General features: G+C 38.0%; 1 protein-coding gene across 2 annotated transcripts in view; it reads left to right on the forward strand.

Annotated features, from left to right (window-relative positions):
• The window catches only part of LOC110592784 (speckle type BTB/POZ protein), a 67,910-nt gene that overhangs the window by 18,103 nt on the left and 30,288 nt on the right, over positions 1 to 19,519 (forward strand). The window contains exon 1 of one of the 2 annotated variants that reach the window (XM_044921941.1): positions 14,984 to 15,990. The exons of the other annotated variant lie outside the window; for it this stretch is intronic. The gene's annotated coding sequence lies outside the window, so the exon portion shown is untranslated. Of the gene's footprint in view, positions 1 to 14,983; positions 15,991 to 19,519 lie in introns of those variants that run through there. 2 annotated transcript variants of the gene reach the window in all.

Consider the following 19,519-nt stretch of genomic DNA (forward strand, 5'->3'; position numbering starts at 1 on the left):
TAAAAGAAAAACTTAATAAAGTGCACAATCAGGTTCACAGCTAATTAGTGGCATACTTTAAGTGTCTCCCACCTAGCATCACATTCTTTTAACTAAACTGTAGTGCCTTTGACCAAAATGTTGTGTTTTAGAGAGAACCAAGGTAAGCTGTCATAAGGTGACCAACTAGCTCTTCTGATAAGCCCTCCCAGGATGCTTTCAGTGTGATGGGGTCTTTAGGATTCAGGATACATTCTAAAGTTTTGCAAGTGAACTGTCTCTTCAGTGTCACCAGAGTTGATTGGTCTCAGGGAAAAGTGGCTAAACAAACTCATAAGGGGCTGACAGATAAACCAGCATGCCATTTTATTTATTTATTTATTTATGGGGGTGTGGCACGCAGTGGGAGAAAGAGACATCTTAAGCAGGCTCCATTCCCAGCGCAGAGCCCAACATGGGGCTTGATCTGAGGACCCTGAGATCATGACCTGAGCCAAAATCAAGAGTCCGGTGCGTAACTGACTGATCCACCCAGGCATTAATTTTCATTGAGGGGTGGTCTTTTTCATGACCTAGAAAACGTATGTCTGCTCAGTCCATTCCCCTTCTAGTGTCCGGGTATTAATTAGCAAAAACTAATAGTAGCTAATGTTACCCTTCTAGTGTCCAGGTATTAATTAGCAAAAACTAATAGTAGCTAATGTTTACTGAGGACTGACTTACTGTGTCCCAGGCACTGCTCTAAGCATTTTACATGTGTATAAGTCATTTAATCTTCATAATAACCTTATGAAGGAAGTATTCTTGCCTGTATTTTACAGGTGAGGAGTCTGAGGCCTAGAGGTTTCTTTTAATAACTTGCCTGAGATCATGCAGCTAGTAACTACTGTGTTGTATTAACCAAAAGGTCACTTGGTAAGCATAGAATCTTAGCAAAGGGAAGTAAAAATCCTTGAGGCCATTTTATCTGGATCATGATAGAGTCATTCCTTTTTCAAACATTTATTAAGCACCTACTATTTGCTGGGCACTGCCTAGACACCAGACTTGCCAAGGTAAATATCATAGTTGAGTGCCCTCCTGGGACTCAGAGTCTAGTGAGAAAGGCAGGTAATTACAGCAGCAAGAGATTTACACATTGGAAGTGGGGAGGAGGAAGCATTTAAATTCTACTTGGAGAGATTAGAGTAGTTGTTTACAAAGGTGAAGAAAAGGCATTCTGGATAGAGAAAACATTTTGTGCAAAGATGTTGTGCCAAGCACTAGCTTACTCTGCAGGCATGAAACAAAGTGTTGCACTAATTAAGGTAATACTGCAGTATAATAATGTCCTGAACTAATTAAGCTGTTTGTTGTGGGGATCAAGAGAAACAAATGGGCTTGAAATATATTTCTGAGGTAAAATTGACAAGACGTGGTGAATGACTAAATTGGGGGATGGGAAGTGGAGGTGTGGGTTGTGAGAGCGAGTGGGGAGTTAAGGCTAACTTCAGGATATCTGGTTTGAGCCCTTGGGTGAATGGTAGGATCACTCAAAGCAATCAGGTTTTGCGGGGAGGATGGGCTTCCGTTTTGGGACCTGCTGAGTTTAAGATGCCTATGAGATAGTCATGTGATGTCTAGTAGCAGGAAGCTGGTTTGCAATAGAGAAGAGAGAGGCATGTACGTGGTGACTGAAGCCATGGGAATTAATGAAATGGGGGCAATTGTAGTGATTTGGATTGGCTAGAAGGCAGGAGCAAAAGTGGAGAGGGGATGGTATTCCTCTATTTTCAGTAAATCCTTGTTTAAATTTTTAGGTCCTGTTTTGTCTGCTTTTGACTTGGTAGAAATCTTGTCTTTTGAAGTAAGTGCTTCAAATAATTCTTTCATTTATGGTTGTTGTCTTAAAATTTACATAAAAACTTTTTTTTAATTGCAGTGGTCTTACACGTGAATTTTGTTAAAATTTACAGAGTGTACACAAAAAGGTTAATTTTACTGTATATAAAAACTGTAAAAAAAAAAAAAAAAAAGTACGTCCAGAGTTTGGATCCTTTTAAAAGGATCTGGTTAGAGCTTTATATAATGCCAAAACCTCATTTTAACAATTTTTTCTAAACTTAGTCTCCAGTTCCTTAACCAAGCTCACAAATACTAAAATGGGTGGATTTAAATTTATCCATTCTTCTCTTAACTTGATTATCACTACTTGAAGGCAGAGAGGCAAGAAAAGATCTGAAGAGTCTACAAACTGGATAGTGAGCACTATACTGACTCCAGTCTCCTGCCCATAAATTGTGAATGATTTCACTATAAATGTGTATAGTACTTTTTTATAGTACTTTTTAAAATAATTAAATAATTTTTTCTTTTTGAATAATTTTTCATCTCCTTCAAGTACTGTAGGGATTGAAGTAGAGGTCATAATTTCATTCTAGAATAAAGAATTAGGACAACAGTATCATCTTTATTGCCAACTATAAAGATATTTTGAATTAGCTAAATTAATGTCAGTTGTGAAAAGTCAGAGTTTATAGACATGAGATACTTACAGAAGTGATAGAGGGCACCTGGGTGGCTCAGCGTTAAACTTCTGCCTTCGGCTCAGGTCATGATCCCAGGGTCCTGGGATCAAGCTCAACATCAGGCTCCTTGCTCAGCGGGAAGTCTGCTTCTCCCTCTCCCGCTCCCCCTGCTTGTGTTCCCTCTCTCGCTGTCAAATAAATAAATAAATTCTTAAAAAAAAAATAGAAGTGATTGAGTTAATTATAAATTATGTGGAAGTCTCAAGGACATTGGACATCAGATTTTAGCAGTTTATTATGCAACAGTAGAAAACTAAGACGCTTCCCTTTCTCTGTTGGACTCTGCCTTGACTGCTGTGCCTTGTATAGAGTACATGTTAATTAAAAACTGATACAATGGAAAAAAACCCAAACTACTTACTTTTGGAAATTATTTGTATTACATGATCTGATTGGATAAACTTTTGTGGCAAGGATAGGCAGTAACCAATAAATATGTATTTGGGTTCCCAGACTGTCTGTAGCCAATCATAAGCCATTGCGTTCTCTTAGGTCATAGTAGTCTGCCATTCAACATAGCAACTCAACCCAAATGCTGCTTTAGTTTGTTCTTGACAGTATGTACAAGCTCAGTGTTAAATTGAATGTCTTTGGATTTGATTTTTGGATTAGTTTCAAGTAGTCATTTGTTTTTCTGTCCTTGATTCATTGCCACTTAATACCAATCTCAAATCCAAAAAACAGATTCTTAACTGTCTTGGAAACAGTAGATTGCAGTGAAGGACGTAATTATTTTGTCTCAGTCTGAGGTCTGCCTCTTTAATTATGTGATTAGAATATTTGTTTTTGTTTGGTTTATAATTTTTATTTGAAAACTCTTAACCTAAAATTTTTATCTACTAAGCTGTGGACTTCAGTCTGGTAGATGGGGCATTAAACTCCACTAGGTAGAATTTGCCAACTCCTAGAAGACTAATTTTTCTACAGCTGCAGTCTTAAAGGGCCTACCCAAATCATAAGTCTTACAGGTAAGGGCTTCTTAATTAGTGGCAGAATTTATGGACCTCTCAAGTGATTTTTTGATAATATCATAGGACCCTTGCCAGGTAATCCTTGTGTTTGACATTGCATCCCATTTAGTTCAACTCCCCCTTCCTTGCCCAGTTGATGCTCATTGGATACCTGGAACTATCTGCTTTGAGTCCAGTGTCTGGAGTTGGGACCCATTGATCATTTGTGGTGTAGTCAGAGCAAGGGCTGAGAAAACCACCCTCTTTTATTTTTTCTTTCTTTCTTTTTAACTCTCATTTTGAAAGAGATGCTTCTGGCTCTCAGTGTAGGATGTGCTGTGCTTGGTTAGTTTTGTATGTAGGTGTATGTAAGGTTGGCCTTGATTCTGAGTGCTTGGATTGATACTTAAGATTATGAGGCTTTGTGTGTGTCTTTTTTAGTGATCCCCTGATAATGTAAGAAACTGGGGGCAATTTTCTTGAGATATTTAGTGTTGGGTGTGGTTGGTTTACTTGAGTAAAGAGAGGAAAGAATGTGTTGGGAATAATCTCATAGTAGGTGTTCCTAAAGTGTATTTTCCCAGTGTTCTTATAAAGTTAGAGGGAGCTCCTGCTGAAAACAGAACATACTGCACTAGACATACTGCACTTCCCTGATAGTAAAATTTTTAAAAGTTGGGTTTTTTTTTTTACATTTCAGTGTAACACTAACATATTTTTTTGTCTTTCCCCCAAAATGTGATAGCGTACTGCAATTGAAGATGTAATACTATACTCCATCTTAGCCAAAAGGCCAAGAAGCGATAGAGATGTAATACTGATAATAAATTATAGGAAAGTAAAACGAGAACTTCTGTATATATTTATTTTGTTTTTAGAAACTGATGTGCTGCCCCCATACACACACACATACACACACACACACACTTTGAGAGTCACCTGATGTTTACATGGTCTTTTGTAAATACTTCCTATTATAATAATTAAGGTAATTTTCAAAGTGGATGAACATGTTAAGAATACATCAAGAGTTGCTTCCTATGTGGTTTATGAGCAGTTTTGTCACCTTTGGAATCATATACTATCCCATTTAAGTTGGGGATAAATTGCTGACTTCATAGGGATCCTTTGCCAATGACAGAGATAAGGAACTAAATGGACTTCTGTGTTGATAAACCTTTCTGGGGTGAAAATAGCCAGTTTATATGTGAAGGAATTTAGCTGTACATGTTATTAAATCCACATCCTGATCTAAAAACTGTGTGTTCTTGGGATTCACATAGACGCTGCAATACAAGTTGCTCACCTACTCTCCTCTTGCTTCCCACCTGAAATTTATTTTCTATCAATATCTTCTTAAACATCTCAAGGAAACAGCAGCACTTAAATCTTATAAACAAACAAGTATCACATATCATATTTGCTGTATTTTTGGATGAAGTTTGTCCAGTTAATTAATAAGAGATATTTCTGAGCTTTTTTGGGGGGGGGTCTAAGTCTCTCTCACTGCTTCTTTTTGTTTCTGTTTTTTTGTCTCTGGCCATCCTGGATGAATATCTGTCAAGTGGGTAGATGCTCAAAGGTGCAAGGAATCTGGCAATCATCTGGGGAGTATATACATATATATATATAAAACATTTACAGGGCAATTTGGCATTATCTATCAAAATAAACAATGTACAGGCTCTTGGGCTTGCTTGCATGTATGTTCAGATACACCAGTTTGCTGGGTTGTTTGCTGTAGCACACCCCTGGAAACCACACATCATGGTACACTGGAGTTCTTTACAACCTTTAGAAAGGATAGGTCTATGTGTGCCTCCAGGGAATGTGTGTGTGTGTGTGTGTGTTTGCTGGTACATGGCCTTTTTTTGGTTTTGTGCATTTTTGGGGATTGTTTCAAACAGTAGTTGTCTTTAGGCTTTAGAAGAGGGATTTGGGTGTCTGGAAGGAAGCTTTTACTTTACATTTATAGCTTCCTATCACTTTTGAATTATTTGTACTCTGTATGTATTGCTTTTAGTTTTCAGAAAGCACATATGAAGAAAGGCAGATATAATTTTTTTTAAGGATTCATTTGTTTGAAAAAAAAGATTTATTTATTTGAGAGAGAGTGTGCGCACGAGTGGAGGGAGGGGCAGAGGGAGAGAATCCTTAAAACAGACTCCCCACTGAGGGCAGAGCCTGATGCAGGGCTTGATCCCTTGACCCATGAGATCACAACCTAAGCCGAAACCAAGGGTCCAAGAGTTGGACGCTCAACCGACTGAACCACCCAGGCGCCCCAAGGCAGATGTAATTTTAACATTATTTCTAGAGGGGCATAGACTTGTGCTCTGAAAGAGACCTTGGACAGTCATCCTCAATTTAAGGCTGAGAAAAGTCAGATTTAGGAAAGCATCTGCAAAACCTGCACTAGAATTCGGGTCCCAAGGACAGCAGAAGCTTATGAATATATTGACTTGTTCTATTGTTACTTTATTTATGTAACTGATGTCCATTTCTCATTGTGAAGAATTGATTTTGGAAGACCCAATAAATGTTGACCTTTGTAATGTAAGATAGTTCTTAAGGTAACTACCTCTGGCAGTAAAGATAAAGTGATAGTGGTAACTTTTGGCCACATTTTGTAACTTTGGAGGCCCAATCCCTTAAAAGTGAATTCATTTATGAGTTCTGTAAGTTTTAATATTTGAATGAATTTGTGTTTAGAGTCCAAAGCTTCCCTGTTTGATTTGAATACCTCGCTGACTCTTCTAGATTTTTTTAAATTGATTTTACTGAGTTTTCATTCCATCTGATATCCAGGGGTTGAATAGATGGAGAAATAATTTTTGTGACTTCAAAAGGGCTTGCTATTTAAGGGTGAAGTGTACTGTGAAAGATGGTAGGGAAATTGTTTAAAGGAAGAAAACATATATTGAGGAGAAGCTCTCAGTTGCTGAAAATATGAGCAGTTCTTTTTTTAACTATGAGTTGAGTCTTTTTTCCTGGCTCTTCAAGGTCAGAAACAATTTTCTCTTTATTCAAACCAAGTAGGGGTGCCTGGGTGGCTCAGTCAGTTAAATGTCCGACTCTTGATTTCAGCTTTCAGCTCAGGTCATGATCTCAGGGTCATGAGATCGAGCCCTGTGTGTGGGCTCTGCGCTCAGTGGGGAGTCTTTTGGAGATTGTCTCTTTCCCTCTCCCTCTCCTTCTGCTTCCCCTACCTCTCCCCCCCACCCCACCTTGCACTTGCACTGTCTCTCTTTCTCAAATAAATAAATCTTAAAAAAAACAAAAACAGAAACAGGCAAAGAAATTGGTAGTGTTAAAGCTGGTAGTTCAACATGGAACTGGAGATAGTCAATGAATATTTTTTATGGTTGATTGACTCTAGGGCTCCAGCAATAGAAACATATTTAGTAATGTTATCATTAGTTGTTGGGGGGAGGGGGTGCCTGGGTGGCTCAGTCAGTTAAGTGTCTGCCTTCTGCTCAGGTCATGATCTCAGGGTCCTGGGATTGAGCCCCACGTCAGGCTCAAGTCTGCTGCTCCCTCTCCCTCTGCTCGTCTGCCCTGCTTGTGCGCTCACGCGCGCACTCTTTCTCTCTCAAATAAATAAATAAAATCTTAAAAAAAAATTAGTTGTTGGATTTAGGATAAATACCTGTCTTTGCTTGTATAGGTGGGGAGAAGTTACTCTTCCAAAATTTAAATAATCAATAGGCCTCTCAAAATGGGCACTTTATTTGAAAATAATTTGATTAGGCTGATAAGGTGAATCTTTGCTTCAAAGGAGAGGGTTTTCAGGAAATAAAGGAGCCTTTTAAAAACATCTTGAGGGGGCGCCTGGGTGGCTCAGTCAGTTAAGGGTCTGCCATCGGCTCAGGTCCTAGTCCTGGGTCCTGAGATCAAGCCCTGCGTCAGATCCCCTGCTCAGCGGGAAGTCTGCTTCTCTCTCTCCTGCTCCTCCACTCTTGCGCGCACACATGCATGCGCTCTCTTTCTCTCTCTCTCTTCTCTCAAATAAATATATAAAATCTTTTAAAAAAATAACATCTTGAGGATCAGAGTCAAATCATGTCTGTGCAGTTTTAATCAGTAAAGTTTTGGTTGAATTTGAAAGGCAAAAGAGGTTCATATAGGGCCAAGAACAGATAGAGTGGCAAATTTATCTTTGTAATCCCACATCCTTAGGGAGGAATCCAGTCTGTATAGCCACGTTAGTTCGGTTGTGAATGTGGACTGAGCAATGGAATTGGATAGTCTGGCAGTTGACTGAATTTGAAGTCACATTAGGTAAGACTGGAAAGCTAGATTGGAGGATGCCAATGTTAGTGTTTCCTGGTTTGTTGCCAGTATCCTTTCTAGTAATGGAGATCAATTAGAAACCTGTTAACACCAGTTCAGGTGAGAGAAAACTGCATAGAAATGGATAAATGTGGAATGTGTTAGGAAGCAAGAGTGCTGACAGGACTTGCTGATAGATGGGAACCCTAGGAAAAGAGGGGTTTTTTTGGCTTAAGCAGTTGGGTGGAACATGGTGCTGTTTAGTATTTTAGTCGTGGTATACATCTCAAAGAAATATTAATGATAGAAATTGGGCTTTTTAATTCTGTGAGCTTACGGCAATGGAGAGAGAGATCTTGGGGGAAAGACGCTAGTTTCTTGGGAACTCAGGGTAGAAAATTACTCTGGCATGTTAGAACGCATTTTATTTAAAAAAATTAATGATGATTACATGCTAATGTATGGAAAGTCTTTCTTAAAGTATTAGAACATATGATTTGTTCCCAGGGTCCAGCCTTCAAAGTAGGCATGAGCCTGTCAATGATTAGCCCAGGTCTCCCTTAATAGTGGTGCTCAGAATTCATTAGGAAAAAAAGCATACCTTTCAACAGAGTTGCCACTTGAAAATGAAATGGGAATTGAAAGCTCGAGTATATAAATATACCTTCTATCAGATATTTTTCCATTTCCTACATGTTGAATAAAAGACCATACCTGATCTAAGAATCAGTCATAGGAATGACGAAGTTTTGGGTTAGGAGAACTCAAAAGAGTTGAGTTCTGAATTCAGATCCCTTCATAGCCATGTGATCATGACTTCTGAGCTTCTCTTTCCTTATTTGTAAAATACTTGCTCCGCATGCCTCACAGAGCTGTTAAAAATCCCAAATAAGATCATGAATGTCAGAGTACTTTGGAGACTGAGGTAGTGACTGATATTTTTTTTTAAAGATTTTATTTATTTATTTGAGAGAGAGAGAATGAGAGAGAGCACATGAGAGGGGGGAGGGTCAGAGGGAGAAGCAGACTCCCCGCCGAGCAGGGAGCCCGATGCGGGACTCGATCCAGGGACTCCAGGATCATGACCTGAGCTGAAGGCAGTCGCTTAACCAACTGAGCCACCCAGGCGCCCCGGCAGTGACTGATATTTGTGAGGAAATGGTTATATAGCTTAAAGCATTTAACACAGGATGACCTCAGAAGTACTTTTAACGAAGACCAGGAGGATGGGGGAGTAGTGCGTGGATCGTACGTCTGTTGTGACTCTTGAGGCTGCGGTTTCCACTAGGTTGTCATACCTAACTGTACGGACCTATTCTCAGTGGTTTTATAATTCTTAACCAAAGTGTCTTGTGAAACAGACAGCCCCAGATACATTTCAATGATATAAAGATGATAAAATGTGAAAGGAAGTTTGGTTTTGCTGTCTTATTTGGTAGTTGGAACTGTATTCCTGGTCTTCATGCCAAAATGAAAGACAGCAAAATATGGTTAGTATTTTTTACTTTAAGTTTTCTCCTCTTTAGTTGACCTTTGGGCTATGGCATGGGATTTTGTTTGGTTTGGGAGTATCTTTTCCTTAAGAAGCAAAAAGTATAAATATGCCAGAGGCTTACGAGCAGTTGAAAGCAACTGTTGGTCAGCAAGAGAATGGAAGGGGGGAGAAAAGGTTGGGGATGGCAAAAAGCAAAGGAAGAGAGAGGAAAAAACGTAATTGAAAGAGGAGAAAAAGCTTAAATCATTTCAAAAAGTCTCCAGTTTTCTTTAAAAATAAATCTGTCTTTGAGTTCAGGCACTAAAAATTGAGGTGATTAAAGGAGGGATTAGTCCTATGAGGGCAATGAATAAAATTAGGGAAGGATGGAGGACAGGTCTTCATGAGGTTAGAAGGTAGGATGGTGGAGAGGAAAGAGAAGGTCCTCTGTGGAAACCTGGTTCCTTTATAAGGATTTACAACCTGAAGATAGGCTGGATTACTGTATTAGTTGTATGTAAAGTGTGCTTTCTTGGGGGTGCCTGGGTGGCTCAGTCAATTAGGCGTCTGACTAACTGAGTCTGATTTTGGCTCAGGTCATGATCTCAAGGTCATGAGATTGAGCCCCATGTGGGGCTCCACGCCCAGCACTTTCTCCCTTCTCCCTCTCCCTCTGTTCCTGTCCCACCTTCCCCACCCCCCCAACACATGCTTTCTCTCCCTCTCTCTCAAAATTAAATAAATAAAAATAATAAAATGTGCTTTCTTGCTGAGGTATATGAAGTCAGCCTCCTCCTCCCTCTGCTTAAATAAGCCCAGTGCTATGTAATTCCAGTCAACTGGGAAAAGTATTTTACCAACAAGAGCTAGTTTTTTCATTATTAAGAAGATCTGGTCTGAATTCATTGGCTTTTTTTGGTTTGATTCAGACTACATTATTGTCTATTTAAAATATTTCCCTGATGTCGATTTAAAAAAATCTTTTCTAATTTACTTTTCCTTCTGAATTCATTGTTTTTGAAACATTTTTTAAAAAGGCAAACAAAATGGAGAGATTATGACAAACCTCTCTAGCTGAAATCCCTCTTTATTTACTTTCTCTGTTCTTTTTCCCACCCTCACTCCCCAGAGACAACTATTACCCTGAATTTAGTGTGCATCCTTGCAGTGTGTGTGTGTGTGTGAGTGTGAGAGAGAGAGAGAGAGAGAGAGAATGTGTGTGAATATATGAATTCTATGACAGTCATTTGTTTTTTTGCTTATTGTTTTTGAAGATCTATCCATCTGGATTCATATAAATCTAGGTCCCTCGTTTTAGCTGTTTAATTTTTATTTCACTATGAATATTTCAGTTTTTCCAAACCCTTTGATGGATCTTTAAGTTGTTTCCATTTATTTGCTGTTACGGAACTCCAGTGAACAACAGCCTCATGTGGATCCCTATGCTTTCCTTGTCGTCCTCCTCCTCCTTGTTGTTGTGATAGTTGTTCTTGCTGCTTCCCTGGTTTGATTTTTTTTTTTTTTTCCTCAGTATCTTACCTGAATTCTCCCACTTGGGCCACCACTTAGGTATTCATATCATCACTTGGGGGAGGGGGAGGGATGAGGAGACCCTTTCATAACTGAGAATGCCAACTTTTATTAGGGTCAGAGGTTCTAAAATTTTCTTTTCCTATGGATTCTTTTTGGAATCTGCTAAATTTGGCAACTTTTGCATTCCAGTATTTTGTATTTTTATTGTCTCATATCCAGTAGCTATTTTTCATAAATGTTAATGACTCCTCACCTCTTTCTTTAAACCCTTCCTCTTTTACTACTTTTTAACTCCTAGAATACGTCCCACCAAGCGTAGGACTGTTCACTGATCTCCAGTCCAGTTCAGGGAATTCTTGTGTTACCTTCTAAATTCAGCATGATCCAGACATAGCTGATATTCATGAAAGAGTTTCTTGGAGCATTCTTAGCCAAATTAAGCATTAAAAAATATAAGCCTTCACCTTATATTAGAATTATTACCGATAAAGTTTGTTCAGGGACCATATGTTTCAATGATCAGAGTTTTCGTTTATAATTTTTTTGTCTGGAGTCTTTAATCCACTATACTTTCTTAATTATTGCAAGGTTGAGTATATTTTTAATTTTTGTGCTCCGTGTCTTTTCCCCTTTAAATGTGGATGCTATTCAGAGCTTTGAGCACTTGGAATGCTGAAGTGTTACACATGAAAACTGTTACTCTTCTCTAATAATACACTCTGCCTGCTGCAAGTGTTTGAGTAGGACTTCCTTTCTTAACAACTAATTTGGGCCGCCACGTCATGTATGAATATATAGTCATGATATTTTCACCTCATGAATATGTGAACTATCTTTAAGAATTTGATAAGAATTTATGTGTGAAGTATTTTTTTTAACAATTGATCAGACCTTAATGTTGAAGCCTTAGTAATAAGTGTAACCATGCAATATCGGATGCCTGTGTATTTTCTCGCAGATTTATTCATGTGTTAGGATATGGTTCAGGTCACAAGTATTGTGGTTGGAAAGTAACCTTTGGATCTAAGTTTACTCCAGTTTTAACTTGAGCGAAGCATTCCATCAAAAGTATAAGCTCTGTCTGTATGCTCAGATATATGTCATGTCACCTGATGGGCAGTTTTGTTTAGAGAATTATTTCCCGTTTGCCACTGTAATCACTAAGTTTGAATGGAGTTCTTTACCTGCTCTTTATCACATCAATCCCACAATTTATACTGGGGAGAGATGTTCCTATTTTAAATCTTTCTTTAGAATAGGATAATATGATACACTAACAGTATGGAGTTTTTTTTTCCCTTTCACTCTGGAAACTACTATAACAATTTTGGTACCTAACTCAAAAATAATTTTTTTTCTCTAACCGTAGTTACCTTGTTGGGATATTTCATCGGGATACATAACAGAAGCCTTCCATTTTTGTGGGAGTAAAAATATAAAGAACTTTCTTCTTGAAATTATATTTTGTTTACATAATTCTTTTTTGTTTTTTAAAGATTTTATTTACTTATTTGACAGAGAGAGCGAGAGAGCACAAGCAGGGGGATCAGTAGAAGGAGAGGGAGAAGCAGGCTCCCTGCCGAGCAGGGAGCCCGATGTGGGGCTCAATCCCAGGACCCTGAGATCATGATCTGAGCCGAAGGCAGACGCTTAACCATCTGAGCCACCCAGGCGCCCCTACATAATTCTTTTTAAAAACACCTTTTTCCCCCTTCTATTAAAATAAAACCTCATTAAAAAAAAACCCCTAAACTTAAAAAGCCTAACTAAAGGCAGCCGTCAGTCTTCATGCAATGTCTTGTCAGGAAGCTCCCGTAGCGGGTACACCAGTATACAGCCGCACCAGTGTGCTAGAGCAGTTCTTGTCTCTCAGTGGCTTCCCAGCATTGTTACTACTAGAACAGGGACTGCACGTTTGTTAGGGGGAAAATGCAGCTCTGTATCAACTCTTCATATGTCTTACCTTACCCGTGACTCATTAATACTAATAAACCTGAAGCTTGTTAGTAAAACAAACTTTGTTAATAAATTTGACATAGAGGGGAAACTTTTTTTTTAAATATATGGATTTACTGTCTAATCTTTCAAGAACAGAAATCCAAAAGAAAAAGATTAATTCAGCCATTTATTAAATAAACGTTTATTTCTGGCCTCCCTTGTGCTATACACAGTCTGGGAACAAACAGACAGGAGTCTGCCTTTCACACATTCCAGGTATTTTAAGGTAGATGATTTTATGTGCTAGAGAAAAAAATGAAGTAATGAAGGAGGAATAGGAGTGTGGCCTTGGGGAAGGGGATGACATTTTAAGGGTGTCAGGGAAGGCCTCACAGAAGATGGTGACTATTACAGAAAGACCCAACAATGGTGAGGGAGCGTGCCAGGAGAATATCTAGGGGAAGAGTTACCCAGGTAGAGAAAAAGGCAAGTACAAAGCCCTGAGGCAGGAATGGGTCTGTTCTGTCTCAGGAACAACAGCAAAGAAGGGCAGTTTGACTGGAACATAGTGAGGTCAGGAAAACATAATTGGAGGTGAGGCCAGAGAGGTAATGAGGTCCGATTGTGCAGTCCTTTTTCAGCCATTACAAGGATTTTGGCTTTTACTCCAAGTGAGATGGGAAGTCATTGGAGGTTCCATGAGAGGCCATGATTAAGCTAAAAAGGTAATACCAAAAAATACTGTATCTTGGCTTTGCCTTCAGAAACTTTGGATTCTTTCTTTCTTTTTTTTTTTTAAGATTTTATTTATTTATTTGACAGAGATAGCGAGAGAGGGAACACAAGCAGGGGAAGTGGGAGAGGGAGAAGCAGGCCTCCTGCGGAGCAGGGAGCCCGATGTGGGGCTCCATCCCAAGACCCTGGGATCATGACCTGAGCCAAAGGCAGACGCTTAACGACTGAGCCACCCAGGCACCCCTGGATTATTTCTTATAATAATTTTTTTATTTAACTAATGACTGGTTTTAACTAATGGCTCCTGGTGAGTAGCCAGATTTAAACATTTGTGTCAGTACTATAAATTTCCCTGAAATACAGACCTTAGGTATTTCATTTAAATTCAAAGAAAGAAAGTATGATAGGAAAGTCTGTCTATAGGTGTTCATTCCTAGGTGACCCTTCTTTATTACTGATTTCTCCTTATGAATTGTCTTAGGAAAAAAAACACGGGTGTATTCTGTGCAAGACATTGTATTCACCCTTAGATGTAGGAGGATATATATATGTGTGTGTGTATGTATGTACCTTTGTAGCTACTCTGTTTTAACATATGTCTCGAACATTTTTATTATGAAATATAAAACATAGAAAAATACATAAAACATAACTATAGTTTAAAGATGAATTATAAAAAGAAAGTACCTATATAACCACCAGTTAGACCTAGAAATATCTCATTGCCGGCACCTAGAAGCTTGCTATATTGTGTATGCCTTTTAGATCATAACCCATACTCTTGTGGAGAGTCTGACATTTGTGATAATCATTTTCTCTATGATTTTACCACGTAGGAATCCTTACAAACCATTATAATTTAGTTTTGTCTGTTTTTGAACTTTATATAAATAGAATAATATAGTATGTGTTCTTCTGTGTCTTCTTTCAGAACCTAACAATATGTTTGTAACTTTCATCCATGCTGTTATGTAGAACAGTAGTTTAATTTCACTGCCATATAGCTTCCTGTTATATGAATGTACCATAACTTGTGTATCCATTCTACTGTTGATGTTTTTGGCTGCTATGAACATTCTTGTCTATGTGTGCTGATGGATGTGCAGGAATTTCTCTGGGCCATTTTTGGGAGTGGAATTGCTGGATCTTTAGTTTTATTAGATAAAACTGTTTTTTAAAAGTGGTTGTATTAATTTGCCCTCCTACCTACAGTGTGAGAGGTGTCCCTGTTCCTCCCAGTCCTCATCAGTATTGTCAGACTCCTTACATTTTGCTGATCCACTGGGCCTGAAAATGTTCATTGTAGCAAATTAACTGAGAAACCAAAGCCTTACACTTAAAAAATTTGTTTTACAGGGTAAGGGACTAAAGGTAGTGGTTTCTGTTTTAAGAATCACCAACATTCAGCATTTTCATTTCTTAGAGTTGGTTGGCATCTTCCGCCTGGGACTACTTACAGAGTCTTAAGAGGTATTTGTCTGTCTACCCTCAGAGGGTCAGGAACCTTGTCTGTCTTTTTTTTTTTTTTTTTTTTTTTTTTAACCTCTGTGTCTGAAAGAATGCCTTGCACAGTTGGTGTTGAGTAAATATTTGTTAAATGAATTCAGCCTGACTCTTGCTACTCTTAACTCTTCTGATCAAGACTGGCCTGTTTTAGCATCAGTAGTTGAGGACAGTTTTTGGTGAGGGCTCCTTCCATTATTGATAGTAACTAGACTGGTTTATGAAAGTAAGAGAAGCTTATTTGTAGGTGTACCGGTTAAAATTAGTGTTTAGATTTTCAAGAAAAGATTCTATTTTTAAGGAATCACCCAGTATGTATGCAGTACTTATTTTCCCACAAAAGGGAAGAGAGTGCTAGAATTTTCTGCTTATGTTAGGCTTCTGGAAGCCTGGCAACCACTCTTAGCCCTGTTTCTGTTTTGAGTTACTTTGTAGGCTATGGTCAATAATTAGGGTGGTGGTGGTGTTTTAGTCAAGACATCTCCTCAGTCTTCACCAGGAACCTCATTATGGTAGTTGTTCTTTAAAACCATAGAATACATTGCTTTGCTTAAATGTATCTTGCTTTCATATAGTTGACCCACAGAGCACTTTTTATAAAGGACATTTGACATAAAAACGAAATAATTCTTTCAACAGTTTGTGAGGTAACTGGCAAATGTGATGATGACCCCCCTCTTGTACATGTTGACACGAAGCAAACCATTTATTTCATTTTTGCTGCATTCATAGGCCAGTTGATTAAAAGAATTAGCTTGGATTTTTCAGACTTCCATATCAGAGTATAATCTTTTTCAGAGATGACTAAAAAATAGCATATCCAGAACTAGTGATAAAATATAAGAATGGTGATTTTGACTAGGAATTCCTAGCAAATGTATTACCTGCTTTTGTAAGGTTTTCTCTTTCAGAATAGCCAAAATAAGTAAAGACTTGTATGAGATTCAGAATCTGGTTAAGTCTGATTCATCATCTCTATTTCCAACAGAGGTTTCCTGTTAGACAAGACAAATTAGAGTCTTCCTACTGACTTAACTTGGTGAGTTTTTACATAGTTTTCTTTTAAACATAGTTTAAGATCATGAGGAAAAAAGCAGAATGAAATACACAGAAATATTTACCATGACTTTAAAAAATGCATATCTTGAGTGCAATCTATGGTTTCATTTCAGTGCAAATGGTATGTAAAGTTGGAAGTCATAGAAGGTAAACATGTAAGGTTTGTTGTTTTTTTTTTAATAATGAGCATTACAAATGATGTTAAAGAAACATTTTTCATACGTGACTTGAAAAGAAGTTTTATTTTAAATATTCTTTCCTGGAGTAAACCATAGCTATTTGTTCAGATCTTCTCTGGTGACTGCAGCATATAATATAAGGCTTTTGCACTAATGGTGGAAGGGAGAAAAGTTGGGATTTACATTTGTAATCAGTGGTTGATAATACATGATATAGAGAGAGACCTTAGAGTAAGATGATTTTTCTCCCTAGAAAAGATCTTTAGGGAAATGAGAATTACAGTTTATAAAAGGAAATAAAGCAAGCCATGGGCTTCATTTTACTCTGTTCAAGGCATTTGATTCTGAGCAAATTGCCTTTGTGTATGTATGTGGAGCTCATCTCTTTATGGGTAACTGAAAAAAATGTTCCTGCCATTCAGGCCAGCATCTTAAAAATTTTACTTTTTCATGTGAGATTCATGCCTCAAATGTTTATGTATGTTTTTACAGAGTTTTATTGGGTGAAATAGGTATTACAGCATTTTAGTCTTTTAAAATCTGACACAAACTGTTGGGAGCCAGGAAATTCTGTTAAGACAGACTTTCTGTCTAACTTGCCCCTGTTTTGTCTGCCTGTGTGGTTTTACTTTTTCCTTGTGTCATGAATTTTGGAATGAACATTTAAAACTGAGAACTTCCTGCCCGTCCTTTGTTCCATTTAGCTTAGTTAGAACCCTTAACATTAACATAGAAATTGGCTTATTTTTAATAACTTTAGAAGAAGAGGGAATTTATTTTCTGCAGATGGTTTCTAAGTAAGGAGCGTGGACATGGATCCATGTGAACAGTCATCAGATATTTTCTAGTAAGACCATGGTTAAAGGAGATTAAAGCAAAAATACACTTCACTTTCTCTTTCATAGTTGAAGGGAGACCTTAGAGTCTCTTACAAAGAACAGTGTCTCCAGAGAATACGAAATTCTGTACTGCTAGATAGTAGTAGTTAATGCTGAAGAGAATTGGTTGCCCTTGTAGTATACCAAATTTTCTGGAGTAGATGGGCCTTTTCAGCTTTGAAGTTAATGAACTTAGTCCACATAGTATACCCTAAGACCAGTTTAGATGATCTTCTTTGCTATGTATTCCTTGAGCTCTTTCTGTAGCCAAATTGTGTTAACTAAGAAATATTTTTAAATGGCTTGACTAAAGTATAGATGGCCGAAGAGAACTGCCTGTTGAATTTGGTTTCCAGAAAGGCCAGAGGACCTTGTGGGGATATGCAACCTCTGCCTGTTTGTTTCATGAAATGAGTCTTCTGTTTTTGAACTCCTTGCAGATTGGACACATTGAAATTGTATTAGGGCCAAGCCTTTCATCTGTTTACTATTTGAATTTTATAAGGTTCTTCGTAGTTTGTAGTGAGGGGAGAGGGTGAAAAACTATAACCTCCCAAATCTCGAAACAGCTTTGAGAATATAATTATATAATAAACATATCTTCTTAGCCATAAGGTTTTTTCCCCTCTTCCTCCTCCTCCTCCTTCTTTTTTTAAATTCTGTTCTAGCTCTTGTTTTAGAATGAATTTTCTCAACCTAGAGGAGAAATCTTTGATAACACGTGGGATGTGTTAAAATCTTCATCTTTCCTAAGTTTGCTCTTTGTGGCCCTGGAGATTTTTGTCCAAGTCATCAGTGGAATCAACACATAATTATAATTTGTGAAAAGAGAGAAGTTGCTGATTATTTGGTTCTGCCCATCTAACTTCATTTCTGAAGGTGTTTTCCTTTGGAACTGAGATCCACTTTGAAGTGAAATAGCCCCTTTATAATCAGATTTGTTTGAATTCCTGTCTTTCCATTTCAGACATCTCCCAAATGATGGATTTTGAAAGTGATGTGTGGAGAAGCTTGATCTGATGAACCCTGCCTTTTTTTAAGCAGTTGGAAGAGTTGTTTTTGTTTTTACTTTTTTTCCTAGCAGGGGTTCAGTAATTAACAACATTAGCACATCACCTGATTGTATTAGCCCAGACCTTGTGAAACCTGTGCTTGGTGCAACCATGATTGCTTGTGCTGCATCCCTCATCCAAGTGGAGACGAGATGCATTTAGCTCAGTTCGTCATTTTTACCTAAATTAAAAAGCAAAGGAATTCAAGAAGTCTTTCTTTAAGGTCTGAAGAGATGAGGTCTGAAGAGATGCTATCCTATAAGACCGTTGAGTGGCATTTGCTCCTTTCCAGGACAGGCCTTTGCTTTTGGAACAGAGCATGTATTGCATCCTCCCTGGATATATTTTTGGGGTGGTGAACTATGCTAATAAGTCTGTATAACAACTTTTATAGAATTGATAGATTTTAGGGAGAGGGAATGATTCCCCAGCCTTTAACTTAGATGGGCAATAAATTTTTTTGCTCTTTCATTTTTCTGGTAACTGGAAGAGTTTCATCCAAAGTGAGAATTATTCCATATTTTAACCTTTGAGCTGGCTGCGAAGGTCTCCTTGGGGACAAGGACACTTTGCAGTTATTTATAACCTGTAGAGAAGGGCAGTAAAAGCCTGTAAACAGCCAGCACACACTAAGGTTTGGGAGCCAGTGGGAGCTATCTGTTGGTTATTCCACTGCTTTCCATGACTTGAGATTCTTTCACGTACCTTCTTGTTCATCTTCATCTTGGCTTTGGATGAGCCTTACTAGCCCGGCTGTTTCTGTAAATCTCCCATTTTGTAACACTTAGATTGAGGAGAAGAAGGTAAAATAGCCTTTTTATGTTTAAAAGGATATCTAATCCTTAACAATCATTTCAGTGTCTCTGCTTGCCTAAGGTATCTAAACTGGGGAATCTTAAAGGTACTGACCTGCATACATACTAGTATACTTGTTTCTGAGTTTTCCTTAAATAACATTAGTTGGGAGAATAATTCAACCTCTTAATTAGATAAATATTTGGCTACGGCAGAAAATATGTTCTACATATTAGCCTGGTATAGAAAAAACTTACTTATGTGTTCAGAGATATGTCTGTCTCTATATATTTATACAGGGACATGTTTACATGTGTATATATTTAATGTTAAATATGTTTTCTCTACATGTCAATTTTAAGGGAATCAAACCTCATGTCAGATGTGAAAATTTAAGGTCAGATCTAAGTAAAGATGCTAAAGATCTGCCTCAGTTTTATCAGTATACTGGCATTTTATTATATAGGGTTCAACTTCAAAGAACTCTCAAGGTCTAGCCTGAATTCCTGGCAGCTGTTGTAGTGGTACTTTCCATAACCAGGATTGCCCTATTCTAGAAAACTTGCTTATGTTACTGTTGTCTTATGGATTTAGGAACTCCCCCA

Source organism: Neomonachus schauinslandi, chromosome 15 (assembly GCF_002201575.2).
Source record: "Neomonachus schauinslandi chromosome 15, ASM220157v2, whole genome shotgun sequence".
In the NCBI taxonomy this organism is placed as follows: domain Eukaryota; kingdom Metazoa; phylum Chordata; class Mammalia; order Carnivora; family Phocidae; genus Neomonachus; species Neomonachus schauinslandi.